General features: G+C 37.7%; 1 long non-coding RNA gene across 1 annotated transcript; it reads left to right on the top strand.

The window, feature by feature from the left end:
- Positions 1 to 3,683: 3,683 nt before the first annotated feature.
- On the top strand, positions 3,684 to 23,374 carry LOC309644290. Its single transcript, XR_014254354.1, has 3 exons — positions 3,684 to 3,697; positions 7,829 to 7,954; positions 23,364 to 23,374. It is a non-coding gene; the product is annotated as an uncharacterized lncRNA (long non-coding RNA).
- The last annotated feature ends 875 nt before the right edge of the window (positions 23,375 to 24,249 follow it).

The raw sequence follows: 24,249 nt of genomic DNA, 5'->3' as shown, positions 1-24,249 counted from the left end.
TCCCTGGTGGCGCAGTGGTTGAGAATCTGCCTGCCAATGCAGGGGACACGGGTTCGAGCCCTGGTCTGGGAAGATCCCACATGCCGCGGAGCAACTAGGCCCGTGAGCCACAACTACTGAGCCTCCGCGTCTGGAGCCTGTGCTCCGCAACAAGAGAGGCCACAATAGTGAGAGGCCCGCACACCGCAATGAAGAGTGACCCACACTTGCCGCAACCAGAGAAAGCCCTCACACAGAAACGAAGATCCAACACAGCCATAAATAAAAAAATAAAAATAAATAAAAATTAAAAAAATCCATTCTGCACCCAGCAGCCAGAGGGAGCTTTAAAAAAAAAAAAAAAAATCAAGGCAAGATAATAACACTTTGTAGTTGGACCCTGAGATTAGTGCTCTTTGCCTTGCTGCCTCCAGCATTCACGTGGCCTTTGTTTCGCTCAGCCTGATCCTCCTAGCATCCAGCCTTCTCCTCTGGCTAGAGGGGAGACAACAGCCCCCCAGGAAATGCCTGGGGAACAGGGATTTGGCTCCACCACCTGTGACTAACCTAAGTTCTACAATGGGTTTTTGAGACACACATTATAGAAGACTCAGAATGGCTTTGATAACTATCATAACCTTCCAAATTAAATAAAAAATCTTCCAACAGAAGCCAATCCTTTAGAGACAAAGAACACAGAAAAAGAATCCGCAAAATGTAGCAGCTGCTTCCAAAGGAAACCCCATTACAATTTAAAGCAGTGGGTATTTTTGACACATGTAATATAATTATTAATTCTGAAATGGCCATGAAACAATACCATTTGCGACAGTAGGTATATCCCTTCTGCTCTGTAAATGAGGGGAATCACAAGATGACAACAAGCTGTGGACATGTGCACAAAGGTGAGAGATGGAGGGGGAAAAGGTTTCCAGGTGCCCTGGGGACAGGAGAGGGGACTTGTTCTAGGGACTCAGGGCCAACAGGACAGACCCCCTGGAGTCCTGCTTACACTAGGACCTGGACTAGATCCACAGCTCCAAGGATAATGCTCCCAAATAATGTATAATCTGGTTAATAAGTGTCTCCCTCTCTCTTATTTTTTACACATGTTCTAATTGGTTATTTTTCATGCAAAGAAATGTTATTGCTTTCTTTATGCTGACCTTGAATTCAGCCACCTCGCAAATACCCTTATTAGTTCTGCTACTTTCCTGGTTTCTTGGTTCTCTGGTAACATTGTGTGACTAGGACCACTAGCACAGTGCTGTATACTAGTAATAAGCACAGGCGTCCTTGTCATGTTCCTGACTTTGGTGGAACTGCTTCTACAGTTTAACCACTGAGAATGACATTTGCTGTGGGCTTTTGGTTTATCAAGCTAAGAAGGCCCTTATGATGCCTTGTTTGCCAAGAAATGTAATGAATGGGTGTTGAATCTTGCTAAATGCCTTTTCTGAATCTACTTAAATCATATGGTGTTTCTCTGTAAGGAAGACATTGAGCATATGGTCCAGGAAGCTGAAAAGTACAAAGCTAAAGATAAGCAATGGGACAAGGTATCTTCCAAGAATTTGCTTGAATCCTGTGCATTCAACGTGAAAGCAACTATTATTGGGACTTCCCTGGCGGTCCAGTGGTTAAGACTCCACGCTTCCACTGCAGGGGGCATGGGTTCAATCCCTGGTCGGAGAACTAAGATCCTGCATACCACGCAGTGCAGCCAAGAAATAAAGAAAATAAATAAACAAAACAAAACAGCAACAACAAAACACATGAAAGCAACTGTTGAAGATGAAAAACTTCAAGGAAAGATCAATGATGAGGATAAACAGAAGTGCCTTGACAAGTGTAATGAAATCATCAACTGGCTTGATGAGAACCAGGCTGCTGAGAAGGAAGAATCTGAACATCAGCAGAAAGAGCTGGAGAGTCTGCAAACCCCATCATAACTGAGCTGTACGGAGCGCAGGAGGCATGCCAGGAGGAATGCCTGGGGGCTTCCCTGGTGGTGGAGTTGCTCCATCTGGTGGTGTCTTCCCGGGGTCCATCATAGAAGAGGTCGATTAAGGCAACCTGAGCATAGATTGAGCATTGTTCCACACAAAGCATCGAAGGACCTAAATTTGTAGCAAATTCCATGGTAGCTTTAAAGTTGAGCTGCTATAGTAAATAACTGGGCCATCTTCATTTGCGACAACATGGATGGACCCTGAGGGCATTATACTAAGTGAAATAAGTCAGACAAAGACAAGTACTGGATGATCCAGTACTTATATGTGGAATCTTTTTTAAAAAAAAACAATTCATAGAAAAAGAGATTAGATTTGTGGTTATCAGACCAGAGGCAGGGGATAGGGGGAGGAGGCACTGGACAAAAGTGGTCAAAAGGTACAAACTTCCAGTTAGATAAATGAGTACTAGGGACGTAATGTACAGCATGATGATTATAGTTACCACTGCCATAAGCTTTCCTATATAGGAAAGCAATTAAGAGAGTAAATCCCAAGGGCTCTCATTACAAGGAGAAAAATTGTTTTCTTTATTTTCCTCATTTCTTTTCATTGTGTGTACATGAGATGACAGATATTAACTAAACTTATTGTGATACTCATTACACAAGTATATAAATCGAACCTTAATGCTGTACACCTGAAACTCATACAGTGGTGCACGTCAATTGTATCTCAGTAAAACTAGAAAAAAAAGAATAGGACATTCTTGATATGTGAATATTGAATATGACCACAGGGAAAGGAAGTAGCATTGCACTTTATGAGCACTGTATTGTAAGTGGAAAATGCAATGTCTTAAATACAACTGTATTTAAAATTGGCACCAGAAAAAGATCTGTTAATGTAATATAATGAATTAATTTAATATATTTTCTAATAACCTGAAATAAACCCTGTACGGTCCCGATGAATTTTTTAATACAATACTGGATTTAATGTGCTAATTTAATTAGAATTTTTGCATTTATGTTCTTGAGATTGGACTTTAATTTCCTTTTCTTGTCCTTTCTTTATCCAGTTTTGGTACTAAGGTTATATACAATATTCACAAAGTGAATTGAGTAACTTTCCCTATTTTTCTTGTCTCCAGAACAATTTGCATGATATATAAGGGTTATCTTTTCTTGGAAAACCAGCCCATAAAAATGTTGAGGCCTAGTAGCCTTTGTATGAGGTGGGAGGGGAGCTGGCAGTTTTGATTACCTATTCAGTTTTATTGTTATTGTCTATTCAGGTTTTCATATTCGTGGGTTCATTTTAGTAATTTGTATTTTCTGGGAAGTTATCCATTCACCCAAGTTTTCACATTTCTTGGCACAGAATCGTTGATAGTGTTCTTTTCATCAGTCGTGTCTGAGTGCAGGGAAGGGGAACTACTGATTTAACACAACAAACCAGCTGCTTACGAAATTGTTGAAAGGGCTGGAGGAGTGAGCTCTGGGTGGGGCCCCCAGGAATGACTCCCAGGAGAGTCTAGAACTGACCCTCCAGAGGAACTGCCAACTATGCCAACATCAGGAAGGTGGGGAGCCAGAGGCTGCCATGGCAACAGGTGAATTCAGGTACACACAGCAATGGCTGCAACCCAGAATCAGGAAGCCATGACTGACTCCAGCGTCCACCAGAGTGGCTACACCTACCGACACCTTCAAAGCTGGGTCCTGGACTCCGCGTCTCCACACCGTTGTCTGGCAGCCAAAGAAGTGAGTCAAAAGGATCATGGCCACTGCTTCTCTTCTGCCAACCAAATCTCACACAAGTGCAGCTACTGGCAAAATCTAATTCTCATCTAGAAAGCTCGTTGAAATACTGTTTTCAGCTTTGCAGCCTCTGTAGTCAGGAAGACACACTCGAAGCAGGTGCAAATAACTGCCAGCTGCCAGCCAACTATATCTAATCCATCTCGTGATTTTTTAAAAATCTACTTTATGTGCAGTTATGTGCACTCTGTTAGCCTAAGATTGTTTATCCCTGCCTCCTCTCTCTCTTTTCTCAATTGGTTTGCTAGATATCTGCCTATTTTGTCTTTTTAGAAAATCCTGCTTTTGGTTTTATTGATCCTCTTTTGTTTTGTTCCATCAATTCGTGCTTTCATCTTTATCCTTTTGTCCTTTCTGCATTCATTGGGTTCAGTCTCTAGCCTTTTTGTTCTCTAGCCTTAAGTTGAACCCTAAATAATATGTTTTCAATCTTCCTTTTTTCCTACTAAATGCACTGCTTTATCTGCATCCCTCAATGTTTGAGATTTTGTGTATTTTATAGGGTTTTGTTGTCAGTGTTTTCCCTTAATTTCTCATTTGTCTTTTGACTTTGATTTGCTTACTATGGTGGCTTCTTTCTTTTCTTCCCCCCCTCCTTTTTTTTCCTACTCAGAACTTTGTGGTCAAAGCTGAAAAGACTTTCTTCATGTCAGTTATGAAGGAATTCTCCTATGTTTCCTTCTACTTTTATGGTTTTATGTTGTACATTTATCTTTAATCGTTAACTATTTAGAGTTTTTCTGGTGTACGCTTTGTGGTAGGGATTCAACTTTTTTTTTTCCATATGGTAATCTTTTTTCCCATTGATTTGGGATAGTCCTTTAACATATATAAACATTTTCTTATGTATTTTAATCCTCTAAAAATTTTTATTCGGTTTCATTGCTTTGTCTTTATTCATTCATCAATACTCTGTTTTCATTTTTGAGAGTTTGTGTGTTTTCAGACCTGGAAGGGCTATTTGCCATTCACTGACCTACTTTTTCAGTTTTCCACACTGTTCTTATTTCCATATGAATCACAGCATCACCATTTCCAGTTGTAAATAAGAGTTAGCATTTTTATTGCTCCTGCATCACTTTTATAAATTAAGTGCGACGTTGAGCCTTCTGATCCAAGAACATGGAATGTTTTTCATTCATTCAGGTCTCCTATGGTGTCCTTCAGCGGTATTTTAAAGTTTTCTTCATAGGGGTCTTACACATTTCTTATTAGGTGGATTCTTAGGTATCTGTGCTTGATACAGTTAATTGGCACTTGACATTCATTCCCACCTAACTCTCTGTTCCCCTCTCAATTGCTGGGACTGAAAGGCAAATATTAAAAGAACAACAACAAAAAAAACACACATTTCCCAGACTGTAACAGCTGGAGTTCTGGATATAACTAGCTTTGACAAATCACACGTGTACCTACAAGAGCAGGAAGGTGGAGACCCTGTGGTGGCTGGATGTGAGGCTGGACTGACACGAGTGTTTCCAGGCCCTGGACTCGATATTCTCGTATCTAGTCACCACCTGTAAGGACATGAGGAAATTGTGGTGGCAGAAGCAGCAACAGCTTCCTGACCTCTGAATTACGGCTATGACGATTTGACTTTGAAATCGTTAATCCCATGACAGCCCTCAACTTCATATATCTTTTCAAATTTTATCTAATAAACACTCGTATAGCACATGCCATCTGCCAGAAGCTGGTATACGCAAATTTTTAAAATTATATCTGTGATTACTTACGCTACTTCCAGCCCTGGCAATGATTTTGGAAGCTCCAAATTCCTTGTATTCCTTTGTGCTTTGAAATATTTGGGAGTGGTTTTGGTTTCCTGAATGGAACCCTGATTCAGTATTTTATCTTTTGTGTGACTATTGAATAATAAGGTCTTCTTCTGGCATTATATCTTCTGTTTGTGTTTGTAAACACAAAGATCTACCAATTCTTTAGATAGCTACATTTAAATCTCCCATTATGATTGTAAATTTGTCAAATTCTATTAGGTTTGCTTTAAATATTTTAATGTTCTTTTGTAAGGTGTAAAATATATGGTTCTTATAATTTCTTGGTAGATTGTTTCTTTCAATAGCATAAAATAACCTTTGTGCATTTTAATTCCTTTGGTCTGATATTGTTATATTTGTTAGATATAATACTATATTGTTATATGCCAACTTTCTTTAGCCTACTAATTGAGGGGTTTTGCCTTCTTTTTTTTTTTGGAAGAAAGCAGAACATTCATATCATTCAAAATTTAAAAGGTTATCCAGTGATGTCTTCCATCCATGGCAGCTACCAGCTACCCAGTTCTCTCCCTCAGTGGAATCTGGAATGTCTTTTTCCATTCCTTTATTTTTAACCTTTCCATATCAAGTTTTTTAGAATTATTTCTTATAAGCAGTATGTAGCTGGATTTTTCAAAATCCAAAAAAAGAATCCCTGCTTTTAATAGAGGAATTTAATCTCATCATATTAATTATGATTACTGATATATTTGGGTGTATATTTGCCATCTTGTTTTTATTCTATTTACTATACTTTTTCTTTGCTTTTCTCTCTCTCTCCTGCTGTCTATTGACCTGATAAAATTTTTATTCCATTTTTCTTCTTCTAGTGATTAAGAAGCTATATTCTGTTTCTATTCTTCCAGTGAAGAATTGCTTGCCGTTAAACACACACACAAAAACCTGTTGTTATAATAATAATTATTGCATTCAAAGTTCACCAACATGGTTTACCAATTTCTTTTTTTTCCTCCTTTACTTCTGGGATCATGCCCTTTCTTTTTTTGATTCATTTTTATTCCTGCTGAAGCATAGTTTTTAGCTGTCCTTCCAGTGAGGGTCTGTAAATTCTTTTAATCTTGGTAGTAAGTTCTCTTAGCCTTTTCATGTCTTAAAAGATCTCTATTTTACACACACTATTGATAGGTTAGCTGAGTATAGAATTCTACATCCAAATTATTTTCCCTCAGTACTTTGAAGGTGTTATTTCATTGTCTTTCAGCAACTATTTGTGCTAAGAAGAAGCATACTGTTATTCTGATTGTCATTCTTTTCCAGATAATCTGTTCTTTCCCTCTGGTAGCTTTTAAGATGACTCTTTACTCCTAATATTTTGTAGTTTAACCGCAATGTTCTAAGTGTAGTTTGTTTACTTTTTCTTTTTTCTTTTGTTTTGTTCTTTATTTTTTTGTAATCTGCCTCAGCATTCAGTAAGTGTTTTCAATCTGATAACTTGAGCCCTTCTTAAATCTTGAAAAATTCTCACCTGTATTGTCTTCAAATATTGTCTCTTTGTCATTCTATCTAGTCTCTCCTTCTGGAACTTAAAGAGGTTTTCTCAGTTCCATTTTCCATTTTACTAATTCTCCTTTGAATGTGTCCAGCCTAGTAGTTTTTCATTTTGATGGCTATATTTTTTACATATACCTGTTCTTGTCTCATTGCCTCTAGATCTTACTCCACTGAATTATCCCTCTGTTATATCTAAGCATTTTAAAATATACTTATTTTAAAATCTTTTGAATTGGCCTATTATTTCTATTTCCTGATAGAAATTCTCCCATTTCTTGGAATTGTTGATTCTCTTCCATAGGGTTGGACCACAAGTGCTTTGTAATTTATGTTTGAGAGCTTATCTTGGGAATTTTATCCTGCTGTGCCCCTTCCTGTCAACTGGTTTCTCTGGTGCTATGATCCAGCCTAAGCAAGTACAGAGATCCGAGCTAGACCTCGCATTAGGGCTCAGGGCTTTTGCCCCATTTGGATAGTGTGACTCCAGACCCTTCACCAGCTCAGTGAGGTCTCACATGTACAGATGCCTTCTGTTCCTCCCATGGCCACAGACAAATGTCATATTTCTAGTTACAAACCTAAGGTAATTGTATTATTTCTCCCAAATATTCACTGCCCCTCCCTATAGGAGGATTATATTTTCTCACCCCAATAATGTCAGGCTGGGTCAAGTGACTAGCTTTGTCAATAAAAAATGTGGATTAAAATGAAGTGTGACACTTCTGAGTAGATGCTCTAAGGGTCTGAGTGCTTCCACCATCTTCTCTTTGTCCTCTGACACAAGAATAGCAACATCCCAGGCAGGGACCATGCCTTCATCCTGGATCCTGAAATGAAGAGGATATGGCATAGAATCATAGCCAACCTGTGAAAGACATGCAACATGAGCAAAAAACAAGCCTTTGTAGTGGTAAGAAATTAAGATTTGGGGGGTGTTGGTTATCACTGCATAACTTAGACCAAGGTGACAGATACAAACTTCAAGCTGTCAAGTATAACCACATTTTAAAAATATTTTGTATCACATTTTAAATAACTTCTAAGTGTTTAGAGTAGATGCAAAAATTACATAGTCACTGTGCTTTTCTTTTTTATCATAGTAAAATACACATAAAATTTACCATTTTAACCATTTTTTAAGTGTACAATTCAGTGGCATTAAGTACATTCAAAATGTTGTACAGTCATCACCACTATTTATTTCCAGAACTTTTTTCATCATTCCAAACAGAAACATATCTATACCCATTAAACAATAATTCCCCATTCTTCCACCCCCAGCTCCTGGTAACCTCGGCTCTATTTTCTGTCTCTATGAATTTGTGTATTCCAGGTACCTCACATAAGTGGAACCATACAATATATGTCCTTTTGCATCTGGCTTACTTCACTTAGTATAATGTTTTCAAGGTTCATCTATGTTGTAGCATATATCAGAATTTCATTCCTTTTTAAGCCTCAGTAATATTCCATTTGTGTGTGTCTCTGTGTGTGTATACACCCCACATTTTGTTTATCCATTTATCTGTTGATGGACATTTGAGTTGTGTCCATCTTTATGGCTATTGTCACTGTGTTTTTTGATCTAGTAGCAGCCAAAAACATGCTATCATAGAAAAAAGCCTGAAATATTACACAAAAACCACTATCAGTTGGTGCCTGTTGGGCTCAATATGGAATAGAGAAAACCTTTACTCTTCATTTTTTATATTCCAAAATTATTTAGTTACAATAATTTTTATGCAATTTAAAAAACTAATAAGGGGTTTTAAAAATAATTAGTTCCTTTTGATCAGAAGGGGGATTAACAAGAAACATAACGAATCACTACAAATGTGTTTTTAAAAATTATTAGTAAAAGCTCAGGGTGGTTCCACTAGTCAGTCAGCCGCAGAACATCCATAAATGAAGAAGAGCATTTATTAAAAATTAAAATCACACTGCTGGAAACCGTATATCACTAAATGAGACTCTTGCACATAATATTATCACTTTTTTCCTCGTATTCTTCTGGATCAGATTTTATGGCTCATAATGATGAATGATTATTAGTAATAACAGTCCCTTTGGAACAAAGCTGAAGCTTATTATAGTACCACACTCCCAGATTCTAAATGTGATTAAGAATATACCCAGTTTCAGCTACATCATTTGTAGTAAAATGCCACCCTTGTGGAACTGCCCTTTGTTTTTTAACTGAAAATGCTACTGTGATTTCCGCTGTTCAAACTGTGTTAACATTGCTCCTGACAGGCCCACAGGACATTCTCATGTGCTGTAATTTCCCAGGTGATTAGAATAAAGTTCAAATGGTGCTTCCTGATATCTTGGAAAAGGTTAGGCTCAGGGAAATGGAAACTTTGAATCAAAGGTTTGCTAAATCAGAGTTGGAAAGCCTGGGCTTAGTGCCCAACTACTTCCATATTCTACTCAATGCAACTTACACTTTCAGCCCTTTGACTAGCAGAAAGATCTCCCATTTAGTTCATGTGCCGGGCTTGTTGGATGCAGCTGCAATAGAATAAATAACTACTCACAACTAACCAATGATGGCACTGAAAAGACCAGACAGCAATCATGTGCTATGGGGCTAAATCCCAGAAGTGATTTCAAAGCCAGCTCAACTCCTAAGAGCTCAGGCTGCTGGTCAGTAGTAACTGGAGATCCCCTCACTACCATGGGGCAATCTATATAAAATGAGGATTTAGTCTGAGAAGACCTAGGATTAAATTTCAGCGGAGCCACCTAGAGCTCCGAGTTGCTGAATCCAATGACTACTTTTCAGTTCTCCACTCACCTGATTGTTGGGAGTCATTTAACATCCCCACCTCCCTGCTGGGCCCCTCAACCTCCTTTCCTCCTCTTGCCCCATTTGTCAGTCTCCGGGAGCAGAATCCAGGTTACTTCCTGTATTCCCATCAAAAGCTACTCACTCTTGCCCTGTGTCTTCCGTCTTTGCTACTGGGTCCTCTCTCATCACTTCCTCCTGCCTGGATGATGAGCACAATAGTTTCCTAATTGGTCCTACTGTTCCCAGGCTCTCTCCACCCTTGACTTACCTGAAAGAGCGATTCTCCTTTTTTTTTTTTTTCCCCCGGCCACGATGCACTTGTGGGATTTTAGTTCCCCTGTCCAGGGACTAAACCCGGGCACTTGGCAGTGAGAGCTCAGAGTCCTAACCACTGGACCACCAGGGAATTCCCAGCAATCCTCCTTAAGGACAAACCTTGCCATGCCATTCCCCTGACTTACATCCTTCAATGGCTCTGTGCCTGTAGGGTAAAGCTCACCTCCTTGGCTGGCACATAAAGACTTTCCTAATCTGGCCTCTACCCACCCAACTGTACCCCTCACACACTCCTCTGTGCGCTAGCTGACCGAGTGAAATGGCCAAAACAAGCCACGTTCTCTTGCTTTGGTGCGTTCTAAACCCTCTAAGCGTTGTAAATCCTTAAGGGCCTATCTCCCTTAACTGAATTTAAGAATCACTCCTCCAGGAAGCCTTCCTAGACTCCTGAGCTGAGTGAGGTGACCATCCTCCAGGATCCACAGCAGCCATTTCATAACCTTTATCCTACCCCTAGACCTCTTTAATGTTTTATTACTGGTCACTTTCCCCACTGGGAGCTCCTCAAGGCTGGGGCACATCTTCCACATGTGTGTCTAGAGCAGAGCACAGAGAGAAATCAGGCAAAAAGAAGAAAATAAAGCCAAGAAATGACAATAACTTGTTACACAGGGAACCATGTGCTTATTTCTTCTCTTCCTGTTTCCTATGTGTTCTAGTATGTGGATTATACTATTTTTATACATTTTAAAAAAAAATCAGGTCATTTTTAAGATGTATCCAGTCTCTCCTACAGAGCTCCAATAAGAGAACTTGCTGCCTAAGTAAAGTTTGTCTTTCCTCAGCTCCCTCTGGCTCAAGACCTCAAGCTCCACAAATTCTTCAGAACTGAGCAAAGTAGAAACAGTTACTTCAACATTTTCAGCAGACAGAAGGACCACCCACACACACATAAACTCCTTGGCCTTGAAAAGGTTACATTGCTCTAATAGCAGAGTGCCAAAACCCATTTTTGGCCAAAAATTCATCAGACCCTCACTGTATTCACAGCCTAACACAAATGAAGAGGTACATTCACAGACCCTGACTAAGATGTAAAGAGGATGGAGATGATGGAACTTCTGAGTGATATATCCACCACCTTGTCAACTTGAGACATCAATGAAAGATAGGGAAGAAAAAAAAAAAAAACTCTGAAAATTCTTCTGAAACATTGTCCTCTCAGACAGATATCAAAACTTTCAACCATGCACACTGGCTTGTAATTCTTTTAAATTTGTGAGGAATAAGCCAACCATATAATGTTCAGTCTGACATTTGCTATTATTTTCCCTTAGAAGAAAACAAAAACCTGATTAGTTCCAAAAATAAAACATAAAAGCTCAGTTGAGAAGCAAACCCTGTGGCTTAGAAATCATCACTCTGATTAACAACACATAAGTGTTACCTGATGAATGGATTCTTATCTCAGATGCAATTATCAACAAATTTCTCGTGATCCCCACTGTTTTTATAGTTTATGCCCAGCTCTTGAAGCAATAACTTTAATAGCAATAAAGCAAAGGAAACCTCACCTCAGCACTCAGGCTGACTAGACTGTTTCCTCCCTCAGTCAACAGAGACCATGGAACGAGGTGTTCAAACCAGGCTCAAGAGCTGTCCAGGAAGGTACCTATTTCTCTGCCCTCAGAAGTCCTTGCATCTGGCTCCTGGAGGGGTAAGCTTCACAATTAAGCCCATTGCTAGAGCCTGCTGAGACAATCAGGACAAGCAGGACCTCTGCCCTCAGGGAATCCTGGCCTGAGTCTTGGCTGGCCTCCATCCTTGGGAATGACTCCACCAAGCGTTGGCGGTACCAGAGCAAGGTGCTTCTGCCAGTGGGGCTAGAGCACCATCCAAGTCAAAGGGGCCACTGGAGTACAAGAAGGTCAAATCTGGACTCCCTTTTCTCCTGGAAGTTGTGGGTGTGGGGTGTGGGCAAGGATCACACAGAGGAGAGAGACATGGGGTAAGAGGGGAGCTGGAGGGGGTCATGTGGCCTTTTCACTAGGAAAACTGAAAGGGTCTGGCAGGCATCTGTATCACTGAGAACACACTCTAAACAAGTATGGCATTTAGAAGGTTCAATGTCCAAGACTTTTTATTCAACTCAACACATATTACGTGCCTACAGGTACCCATCATCATCGACTGGAAACGTACCTCACGTAGATTACTTATGTTCTTACCACAGAGAAGAGTAGTTAAAAGGGAGAAAGAGAGAATGTGAAAGCAGGTCAGAAGAAGATCAAATGATTGATTCAAAGCCTCACGACCATGAGAGGCACCGTCACAGCCAGGAGACACCTTTTGTGCTTCATCCACCATTGGTTTATTGCAAAGTGAAGTTTAGGTTCAAAACAAAAGGGAAATAAGTCTACCAAGAATGATTTACACTAATCAGTGAAGTCAACACACCAGACAGGAACATGTATTTAGTATCAGCTGTAGGTGGTTCTCAAAGTCAAAATTTATTAACTATTCAAATGGTCAAGCTGTACAGATTTTTTTCAGATGTACATACAACATATGTATATCATAACAAAGTTATTTTTTAATAAAATATTATTTCCTTAGGGACTAAAGGAGCCACTAATTAATTAAATATTTGATGCACATTTATAGGTACTATTAAAGATTTGACATAAATATGTAAGTCACATAGCCGATTCAGAAAAGCTATGACCCATATGATTGCATACTTTACTAATCCCATATTAAAGTAGAAAACAAAATTATGACACATAAATTGAGCTGATTTTAAGAATCTTTTTATTAGAAGATAAAAGTGATGTCCATTTAAACCATCATTCCTAGGAGAGCTTCTAAACAATAAAATTATTACCTTAAATTCCAAACTACGATACAATCTTCACTATCCAAATTACCCTCTCTGTTGGTTGATAGTACATCTGATCCCTCTACGATAAAGGCAATGGCCATTAACGATGACAATTAGCAGTAGTTATGTATACACAGCAGAAGTATAGACCATATGGTACAACTGACATACACACATTTTTGAATCACTACTCCTACTGAGAATAGGGTCAATGAAAATAATGATTAAAACGAACGGACATTTTATCTGTTCAGTCATTTGCTATCTTTAGGAGTAAACGCCACACAACACTCATATTATTTTTTCCCTAAAATCTTTACATGTCCAAGATACTTTTCAATCCAGGTTCAGATTATTAACAGTGAAAAGATATTCATCTTCTTTCCTACCTCCATGGACTTAAACAGGCCTGCATTCACCAGGCGCACAGAAATATTAGTAACTGGAAAGACGATTTGACTGTAGACTGTTTGCAAAACAGGAGTGCTCTATTTTAAGGCAAGTATCTTTATCACACACATACATAACAATTTATTCATTGGTGAACTTTATCATATGACAGTACAAAATTCAACAGAAAAACTGAGGTATAACTTTACTTAACATAAATACAAATGTCAGAAAGTGTAAGGACATTCTCAGTGTGCTTAACATATTTCACCAAAAACTAAATAGAGAACTCTTCTCAAAGTTCTTATATGTCCAGAAATACCCAAGATTCTGAATTCTAGAAAAAATACTAGAAATTAAATACTCTAAAATCTTTGCAATAAGGCTCTCCACATAAGGCTACCTTTGATATAAGGCTACTTCAAACTTGGTCTGAAAATAGCAAAAATGTGCACCAAAATTCAAGCTATTCTTAACTAAAGAGAGAGGACTTGGTTTCATGAGGGATAGTGAGGTGATGAGTTTATGGAGCAAAATTAAATTTAGGAAAAAGCAAATTTTAAAATACATCAAATAAAAAGTTTCCTATCATTTTTTTAACATAAAGCTGAACTATTGTGATATAAAAATGACTGAATGTGTAAGGTACTTTTTAGGGCAAAACAGACACACCTTTACATAAATAATTTAAATGGAATATAATCTATAACTTGGTATATATAATATATTTTTAAAAATCTACACTCTGTGACCTTTACAAAAGTAGATCTATTCTTTACTTTCAAGTTAGAAACAGTGTAACAGTTTATCTTTGGATATTTCCAGTCAATGGCTGTATAAAATGAGAGATAATACAAATCTGTCATAGGCCATTCGGTGCATTAACATGTAAGCCATCAGTTTGGGGCCCTAAAAGAGAAAAAATGATTAATACCACATAAAGTGGAAAAAATGTACCCCAGATTTCTGCTCTAGTCCAAAAACTTACAGTCCCTCAGTATTTTTAACTATTGAATAGTTTGATGCAATGACATTCAGTGAAAAAATCTGATTACTAACTGTATTCACGTTAAAATGTTTTCCTTAAAATGCAAATTGACCGTATTCATTATGCTTAAATACAAAGGTAAACTAATGACAAGGTGGGTTTTTTTTAAGTTTGACAATTACAGCATTCATTTCCTCTGTCAAAGTCCCGGTGATATTAACAAGAAAAAATATTCTAATTATTTTCACCTAATACTTTAACCAAATACTCTAGAAAAATATTGTTCTAAAGGAAGTGCAGCAGGAATTGCTTATTACATTTCCAAATTAGATCAACATAAGAAAAACAAAATGGGGTTCAAAAAATTAGACCATGTAACTGAATAAATAAAAACAATAATGACAAATAATATCCCAAATTTGGAAAATTTAAGAGCAAAACATTTTGGTAACCTCATTCTTGATGGCATATGAACAAAAAGGAATTTAAGACTGTGGATGGAAAAATGGAAGTTTCCATCAAAAGAGGAATACACAGAGTAACCAGAAAGATTCACAACCCCTAAATTCCACTTCCACAGTGATGTCAGGCATCATCTGGTTGTGGAGCCTCCTGCCAATTCCTACAGGAACAGGCACAAAGCACCCTCAAGTTTTCGATTCTTTGCAAAAATGTCCTGACATTGATTGGTTAACAGCAGAGGGTGGGAGGAAAGGAGTGGTAAGTGTAGATACCAAGTTAAGCGCTCCTTTGTTTGAAGGGATCTAGAAATCTGCTTATTTTGTAATTAACCCAACATACCACTGACTTCAAACACTTGCACCTCTAGAGACAGCCACAAACCAGCCACTGCTTCTTTTTCTCTTCAGTCCCACGCCCGCCTCAGCGCACTGCTCCCCGCTCTGCTCTACACGGGGCCTTCCTGTGTCACTCACACTCCTAACACCTCAACCAGCCACTGCTTCTGTCCACAGGACCATTCACTCTCATACCTGTGGCTAATCACAACCGCACCTGGAGCTCTGGCTGAGCTTTCTCCTTTGAGTACACCAGACAAGGCCAATCACTAAGTGCCTGCTACTACTGCCTGCTCATCACATCCAATCAGCAAAACCATAAACGTGGTGGCCCAGGGTGTGGTTCTGTGCAGCGGCTCTGCGGACCGTATCATGGTCCTTCCTATAGCTACCCTGCCCACGGCAACATCTCCACCTCAAAAAGACTGCTTTCCCCAAGCCTGGAAGACCACCCTCCAACCTGCGTATGACAGTAAGGCTAAGCTAATACTACTCTGGAATTTGAACAGGGAAAAAAGAATAGATTCAACCAGTGGAAATCAACAAGCAGAGAAGATACTGGAAGAGGTGCAGAGATGCCACACTGCTGAGAGTAATGCCAACCCTGAGAGGCAGGAGGAGAGACATCAGAACTGCCAGACTTGGTCAGGCAGCTGCTGCTGCATCTTTACAATTAATATCTACTACCTCGGTGCCCTGCGTGCTTCCCTGTATATACTGCTAGTTATACTTTTTTTTTTCTCTTAGCAAATTTTGTTTCTTGGGATGACCAACTAGGGTCTGAGATTTATTTTCAGAATACTTAATAAAAGTACTAAGGAAAAATAAAAGAATTATGAAACATTAGTACATTATTTCTTAAGAAAAAGTTGCCATAATTTACATTGCTCTATAAATTTTAGGAATTGTGGCTATTATTCAAGCATTTGATGACTAGTAATTGGAAATCCTATTATTTCTAAGAACAGCTGTTAAGCATAGTACTGAATACATTTGTAGGAAAGTACACCTCTCTTTGAAACCTTTTTTTCCCAAACATCTTTAGTAAACATGTAACATTACAGATGTAGCATGACCAAAATCTAGGATCATAACTCCACTAGGTTTGATATTTGCATTTCCATTGAAGATTATTAACATTCACCCAGCACATTCATGAGATTTATTAAAAATGTAGCCATTAACCAAAGGCCCTTGGGGCATATGTACAAAATTAGAGAACTGTAGTATTCAAATACTACATTAGCAATATTACTCATGAAAAAAAATGCCAGTGGAGCTCTGTCCATTAAAAGATAGTCAGACTTGAAAACTCGACCTTGCAGGTGATCTTCCAAACCATTTGGGGAAGCGTTGTTTACAAATAACATTGAACTTTTCACCAGTTATTTTACTGACATAATTTCCTAGAGGAATTTCAGAATGACTATATTCATGGCTAGGGTTACATTAAAAAATCTGGGCTTAGTATTTGTGTAAAGGAAGCGCAGAATAGGTCTTCTGAGCAGAATAGGAGGGTTTTTTCAAAGGGCATCTGCCAGGGCAAGGGCAGCTGATGGTCATCCCAGTGTGCCCCACAGGGCCCAGAACGGAAGTCAGGCAAAAGCTCCTACTACGTGCACACAAGGGATTAAAAATAAGAATAATAATTTTTTTGAAAGCCTTTCTTACAGCAATGCTGCAGGTTAATCAACTATCAAGTGTTGTTTTTGAGATGGCTTCTTCCCCATCCCAGTAATTCAGTGATACTTGCACTTCCTGTAAGTACTATGAAAAGATGCAGACAAACACACTAGGAAACCCAATTCCAGGAAGCTGGTTCTCAAGCTTTTCTACCAAGGTATCCCCAAGATAGGCAGAAGAAGAAAATTGCAACAGCTCTAATCCCGACTGTTCAGGGAGATGGAGTCCGCCTTTATCCACACCCTCTGGCATTCTCCTAGTACTCCTGTAATATCTAAGTCTGAGAAGCAAAAAGTCAGGTAATAAAAAGGCATTAAAATAAACCAACCAACAGAAACAAATTATCTCTCGTGTCTGTGTGTCTCTGTATCTTCAGGCAAGTGAACACAAACTCAAATTAACTTGGGTTAATGAAGAGAATCAGTTTAATAGTCTTAGAAACCATTAAATGTGTATCAATTGACAAACTGTAAAAACCATCAAGAAGCACTTCTATGGCTTCAACCTGATTAGCATCTTGTATAGATTTAGAAACTCACTTCAAGAAAATTATTTCCTGACATAAATAGTACGAGAACTCAACTCACAACAAAATCTGCCCATCTCTTCATTAAAACACATTGTTAGAATCCAACACCCTTTCATGATAAAAACACTCAAGAAACTAGGTATACAAGTTCCTCAACCTGATTGCAGGCATCTACGAAAAACCCACAGCTAACATTATACTTAATAGTGGAAGACTACAAGTTTTCCCCCTAAGATCAGGAATAAGAAAAGGATGTCCATTCTCACAACTCCTATTTGACATTGTACTAGAAGTTCTAGCCAGGGTAATTAGGCAAGAGAGGGAAAAAAAGGAAGTAAAAAGTAAAACTATCTCTCTTTGCAGATGACATTATCTTATATATAGAAAACAATAAAAAAATCCTCAAAAAACGATTAGAACTAACAAACAAGTTTGGCAAGGTTATAGGACACAAGATCAATATACAAAAATCAGTTGTATTTCTATACACTAGCAATGAACAATCTGAAAAAGAAATTAAGAACACAATTCCATTTACAATAGCATCAAAAAGAATAAACACAAGAATAAATTAAATCAAAGCACAAGACTTGTACACTGAAAGCTATAAAACATTGGAAGAAATTAAAGAAGACTTAAGTAAATGGAAAGACATCCTATGTCCATGGATCGGAAGACTTAGTATTGTCAGGATGGAAAAACTCCCCTAATTGATCTACAGATTCAATGCAATCCCTATCAAAATTCCAACTGCCTTTTTTGCAGAAATGGACAAGCTGAACCTAAAATTCATATGGAAATGCAAGAAACCCAGATAGCCAAAACAGTCTTGTAAAAGAAGAGGAACTCATATTTCCTGACCTCTATCTAAACTTACTATAAAGCTACAGTCTTCTATGTGGTTTTGGCATAAGAGTACACATGTAGATCAATGGAAAAGAACTGAGAATCCAGATAAACCCACAAATTTATGGTCATCCAGTTTTTGACAAGTATGCCAATACTACTCAATGGTGGAAAGAATGGTCTTTTCAACAAATGGTACAGGGACAACTGTATATCCACCTCCAAAAGAATGAAGTTGGACCCCTACCTCACACCATATATAAAAAATTAACTCAAAATGGATCAGAGACCTGAAAGTAAGAGCTAATACAATAAAAATTTTAGAAGGAAACAGAAGAGTAAATCTTCATTACCTTGAGTTCTTTAAGATACAATACCAAAAGCACAAAAGACAAGAGAAAAAATAAACTGGACTACATCAAAAGTTAAAACACTTGTATGCTGCAAATGATATCATTAAGAAAATGAAAAGACAACCCCTTCATCTGAGAGAAAATATTTGCAAATCATATATCTGATAAAGTTCAGTATCCAGAATATATAAAGAACTCCTAAAATTCAACAATTAAAAAAATCCATTTTTTAAAAATGGTCAAAGGATTTGAATAGACCTTTCTCCCTAGAGGGTATATAAATAATCAATAAGCACATGAAAAGATGCTCAACGTCATTAGTCATTAGGAAAATGCAAATCAAAATCACAGTGAGATATTAACTCACACCAACCAGAATGCTATTATTTAAAAAAAAAAAAAAAAAAAAAGGACAAGGAATAATTGTTGGGGAGGACGTGAAGAGATTGGAACCTTTATATATTGCCAGTGAGAATGCTAAATGGTTCACCTGCTTTGAAAAATAGTATGACAGTTCCTCAAAAAGTTAAACATTGTGTTACCATATGACCAGGAATTTCATTCCTAGGTATATACCCAAGAAAATGAAAAACCTATGTTCACACAAAAACTTGTACATGAATGTTCATAACAGCATTGTTCACAACAGTCAAAAAGTAAAAATAACACAAATGTCCATCAAAAGAGAAATAGATAAACAAAATGTGGTACATCCATACAATAGAATATTATTCGGCAATAAAAAGAATGAAGTATTGATCCATGTGACAATATAGATGAACCTTGAAACATTATGCTAAGTGAAAGAAGATGGACACAAGGGCCACATGTTTCCATTTAAATGAAATGTCCAGAATAGGCAAATCCCTAGATACAGAAAGTAGATTAATGGTTGTCAGGAGATGGGTAAGGGAGGAATGAGGAGTTACTGCAAATGAGTATGGGGTACATGAAAATGTTCTAGAATTCGAACATTTAGTGGTGATGGTTACATAGCTCTGTGAGTATACTAAAAACCACAGATTTATATACTTTAAAATGATACATTTTATGGTATGTGAATTATATCTCAATTTGTAAAAAATACATAAATATATTATTAAGACCACCTCATATTTATTTAGTTCCACTTTTTAACTCCCCTAACTAACCTTCCAAAATCACCTAAAGCTGACAAAACCACAATGCTTACAACTGATCCATCAGTTTAGTCAAATACCCAGTAACTACTTCTCACTCCCCTCCCTAGCCACTCACTTGCCTCTTGGCATGGTGAAGACATGTTTAACCTCACTTGTGAGGTTTTAAACAGAATAAGATGTGAATTACTAAACTGAGAAAGGGAAAGGCAGAAAAGATTTAGAAGAGGCAATAAAAAGAAGGTATCCACCCTTTCATCTTCAGCTACCCCTTAGAAAACTTTTGAGGGGATCAGGAAATCACATCCAAAAGCTAATAAAAATTAGCTGATAACAATTCTCATTAAGTTAAATGTTCTAATTCCTCAAATCTGATTTCACACATAGCAGCTTTTCAATAATTTGATATGAGTCTGATCCCCATGCAAGTATATTCTTCACAAGAGACCTCATTCTTACATACATGAAAAGTCAAATCTAAAAAACATACAGTTCAGGGAACAATAACACAACAGAAGGATGACTCACAGGTTAAAAGGATTCCCTAACCGAATTCCTATACACATCCATTATTGTGTACATGAAATATGATGAAATTTACAAAAATTTTTTTCATACTAATGTTTGGAAACTTATTTATTACAAAAAGGGGATGCACCTAATTATTTCTTGCATGCTACAATGCTCCTGTCTCTGCCATGCACTGCAGCACAGAAAAGTGCATAAATAAAAACTGTATTTAAGAAAAAGACACAAACATACATATGCTCAATTTCTTTCCGACCTTTTTAAACTAAGTGACTGGAAGAGCTAATTAAAGGTGATTTTCCTTATGTAAGCCAAAGCTTTCAAGAAGGGGACGATGGCCCATTATTCTAATTTTAAAACTATACTATTATTTATATAAAACTATACTATACTTATATAATTTGTATTTTTTTTTTTTAAAAAAACCTTCCAATGGTAAAGATTATCGAATGAATAAAAACACAGGTAAGAAGTTAGGCAGTTTATCTCAAAGCAAAAAAAAATCTAAACTTTCCACTTCTGTTCAATGAACAAAAATAAACAGCCTTTCACATGGACCTGAAAGCTAAGCCTTATATTGATTTCATAATTTTGCATTTTACTTCCAAATGTTTCATATGAAAGAGTGGTTATGGCTAAAAAAATGAGGAAAAAAAAATATGCACAGCTATGGCCACACACACAATTCTCTTGTATCAGAGTCGAGGATTTAAACTCAAATACTGCTCTCCACTAAGGCAGTAAAATTCTCCTGCCCTCTGCATTGTAGAGAAGGAAAGCATGGAATTCCACTGGAGCTCCAAGATCAAGTTTGTAACGTACAGTTAAAAAGCAATATGTTAAGTTGAATAAATCCCTGTATTTTATTTTATTTTTTAAAATATGGAACGCTTCATGAATTTGCGTGTCATCCTTGTGCAGGGGCCATGCTAATCTCTGTATTGCTCCAATTTTAGTATATGCGCTGCTGAAGCGAGCAAAAATCCCTGTATTTTAATACAGCAAAACACCTGTCATTACTAACACTTCTTTTCTCTAATGGAAAAAAAAAAAAACATTTTATAACAATAAACACTACAAATGGCCTCCACTCTGTCATGGGCAGAATTATAGAATTATTTCAAAACAATTAAAATAATTGAAGTCTAGGAGGGGAAAACCTACCAAGTACAAAGTCATGGTAAATTTTAGTTTTAGTTTCAATACAACATTGCATAAATTAAGTAAAAACACTACTCCAGACATAAATGATATAGCATTACTTAGTCCTGGTAGGTGAACTCCAAATAATATATACTCCCTCTGGCTTTCATCCACTAAGTGTATATTGGTATAGTGTTGATAGTTTAAAATATAAATCAAAGGATGCTCATCAAAGCTACGTAAAATTAATTTGTTCAAATTATAGCAAAAATGCAGATTATCCAATTCAATTCCGTAACAAATAATAAACTCACAATTGAGCTACACCAACAGTCAAAAGTTTAAGTGCTTATTGGGAATGTCTGGGAGAATTGGAAAAATCTGAAAGTTTAGGCGTAAGTGTGGAATTGCTAAAAGAAAAATAAAAGTTAATGACAGAATGGGACAATATAATCGTGCTTGTGGATGACATTTCACAAGTCTATGGAAGGCTCAACAGCATGGGGCAGCAAATTATTAGTTTACTTTTCAGGGGCAGAACTGATATGCCCAGTCCTCCAAGTACAGATGGGTCTGGAAAGGCAGGAAGCAAAACACCATATGAAAGCATGCTGAACAAACAGAGAAGTGTATGAAACCTTCCCTGACCAAAATGGAATTTTTCCAGAACATGCCATTAAAGCTTCAACCCATGTTACTTCCTCTTCAGCTATGACATTTCTCAACCTGGCCCTTCTAAATAATGCAATGATAAACTATGAAATAACTGCACTTATTTGCATGAATGTGAATGAGTGCACAACTGTGAAGTTTTGCAATTTAAAAACTCTGTTGAAGGGCTTCCCTGGTGACACAGTGGTTAAGAATCCGCCTGCCAATGCAGGGGACATGGGTTCAAGCCCTGGTCCGGGAAGATCCCACATGCTGCAGAGCAACTAAGCCCGTGCGCCACAACTACTGAGCCTGTGCTCTAGGGCCCGCGAGCCACAACTACTGAGTCCATGTGCCACAACTACTGAAGCCCACACACCTAGAGCCCGTGCTCCACAACAAGACAAGCCACCGTAATGAGAAGTCTGCACACCGCAACGAAGAGTAGCCCCCGCTCGCCGCAACTAGAGAAAGACCACGCGCAGCAACAAAGACCCAATGCAGCCAAAAATAAATAAATAAGATAAATTAATTTAAAAAAACCAACAACTCTATTGAAAATCTGAGTTCCCTGTACACTGGTCCCAAGTCCTCCTTTCTGACATCTAAAAGCAACATCTGATTTTTATATGACCTATAAAAAGGGGCCCCAAAGTCCCAAAGAAAATATTTTTAAGAGAAATCCTTCATGCCTTCTGAAGTTATAAAAAAAAAAAAAAAAAAGTATGTCCAAAGAGTACTGAATCAAAAGTCTGAAAACCAGGTTTCTGAGGTGTGCTCTGACACTAGGGTGACCAAGTGTCACAGTTCACCTGAGACTAAGGGATTTCCCAGGATGGGGGTGCGTTTAGTGCTAAAACCAAGAAAGTTCCAGGCAAACCAGGGTAAGCTGGTCTCCCTATGGGTGATGACAGCTAAATCACAACCCACTGGGAGCACAGTGGCCTGACTGCTAACGTGTGGATGGGATACAGGACATAGGAAGGGGCAAGGCAAACCAGAAGGTCTCCAGGGCCCTTTAGTTGTAATTTATTATGACCCTATGACATATTTATACCACATTTGATTGGAATGTATATTTCATACCATAAGTGAATGTACTTTTATGTAGGGTCAGAGGGCGCTGGAAATATTTTGTGAAGCTATGTGTTAAATTTGGAGTTATATATGCTTAATAGCAAAACAGAGCTAGGAGTTTTCAGTTTTTTATTTTTCATTTCTATAGTAAAGAGGAAAAATAAGCTGCTTCTAGAAAATATCAAGCCAACAGAGAAAATTCTTCCAATACCAACATCCAACTTAATCCCATCTCTCCTCCTCCCAGATCATTGGAGACCTAGGACATCTGGACAAAAGTTTAAAAACAGGAAATATTATTTTGACTTACTGCCACCATGAAAGAATACATTTCCACATTTTTAAGAAAGTAAGAACTTAGAAAGATGTGCTTACAAGTAACTACAAAACGCAAGAGAAAAAGCAAATGCAACTGTAGCAACCAGCAATAACATAAAAGTCATAAAGAGCCTGTGCTCTGCAACAAGAGAAGTGCACTGCAATGAAGAGTAGTCCCTGCTCACCGCAACTAGAGAAAGCCTGCACGCAGCAACGAAGACACAATGCAGCCAAAAATAAATAAATTAAATAAATAAATAAAAGATAAAGAAGACCTTGAATTGTTAGAGTATATTCACTTCCAAATATGTTTCCTAATTTTGGATCTTTAATTCTGAAAAATCCCACTTAAGAGGATACAAAACAAGTCATATATAAGATCAAGTCACATAAGCTCACGTGCGGTACAATGAGAACAAACATTCGGGATTCCTCTTTCCTCCTTGGGCATTCTAATTTAAGATACCTGACTTACTAAGACTAATATAGGCCCTAATGAAAGCATTTCTGCCATGAAGACTGAGTTATGAGAAATTTCTAGAAGTACAACTATGAAAGAAGTGCTACTCAATTATTATTTTTTAAGGCAGTAACATTCAGGGAAAGCTATAAGAAAATGCCTCTGTTCCTAAAAAACTACAACATCCATGATATATATTTTTTTCACTCATGAATGAACTATTCTATCAGGTCTCATCATCATCCTTACTACACGGGTGACTGAACTGCCATCAGCATTTATCTAACATGCTCCTTTATGAGAACTGGTCCTATGAAAACTTTGGCATCACCAACAAGAGATTTCTTACTAGTTA

This window comes from Balaenoptera physalus (assembly GCF_965194825.1).
Source record: "Balaenoptera physalus genome assembly, chromosome: 15".
NCBI classification, from domain to species: domain Eukaryota; kingdom Metazoa; phylum Chordata; class Mammalia; order Artiodactyla; family Balaenopteridae; genus Balaenoptera; species Balaenoptera physalus.
This window is presented reverse-complemented; position numbering and strand designations above follow the sequence as displayed.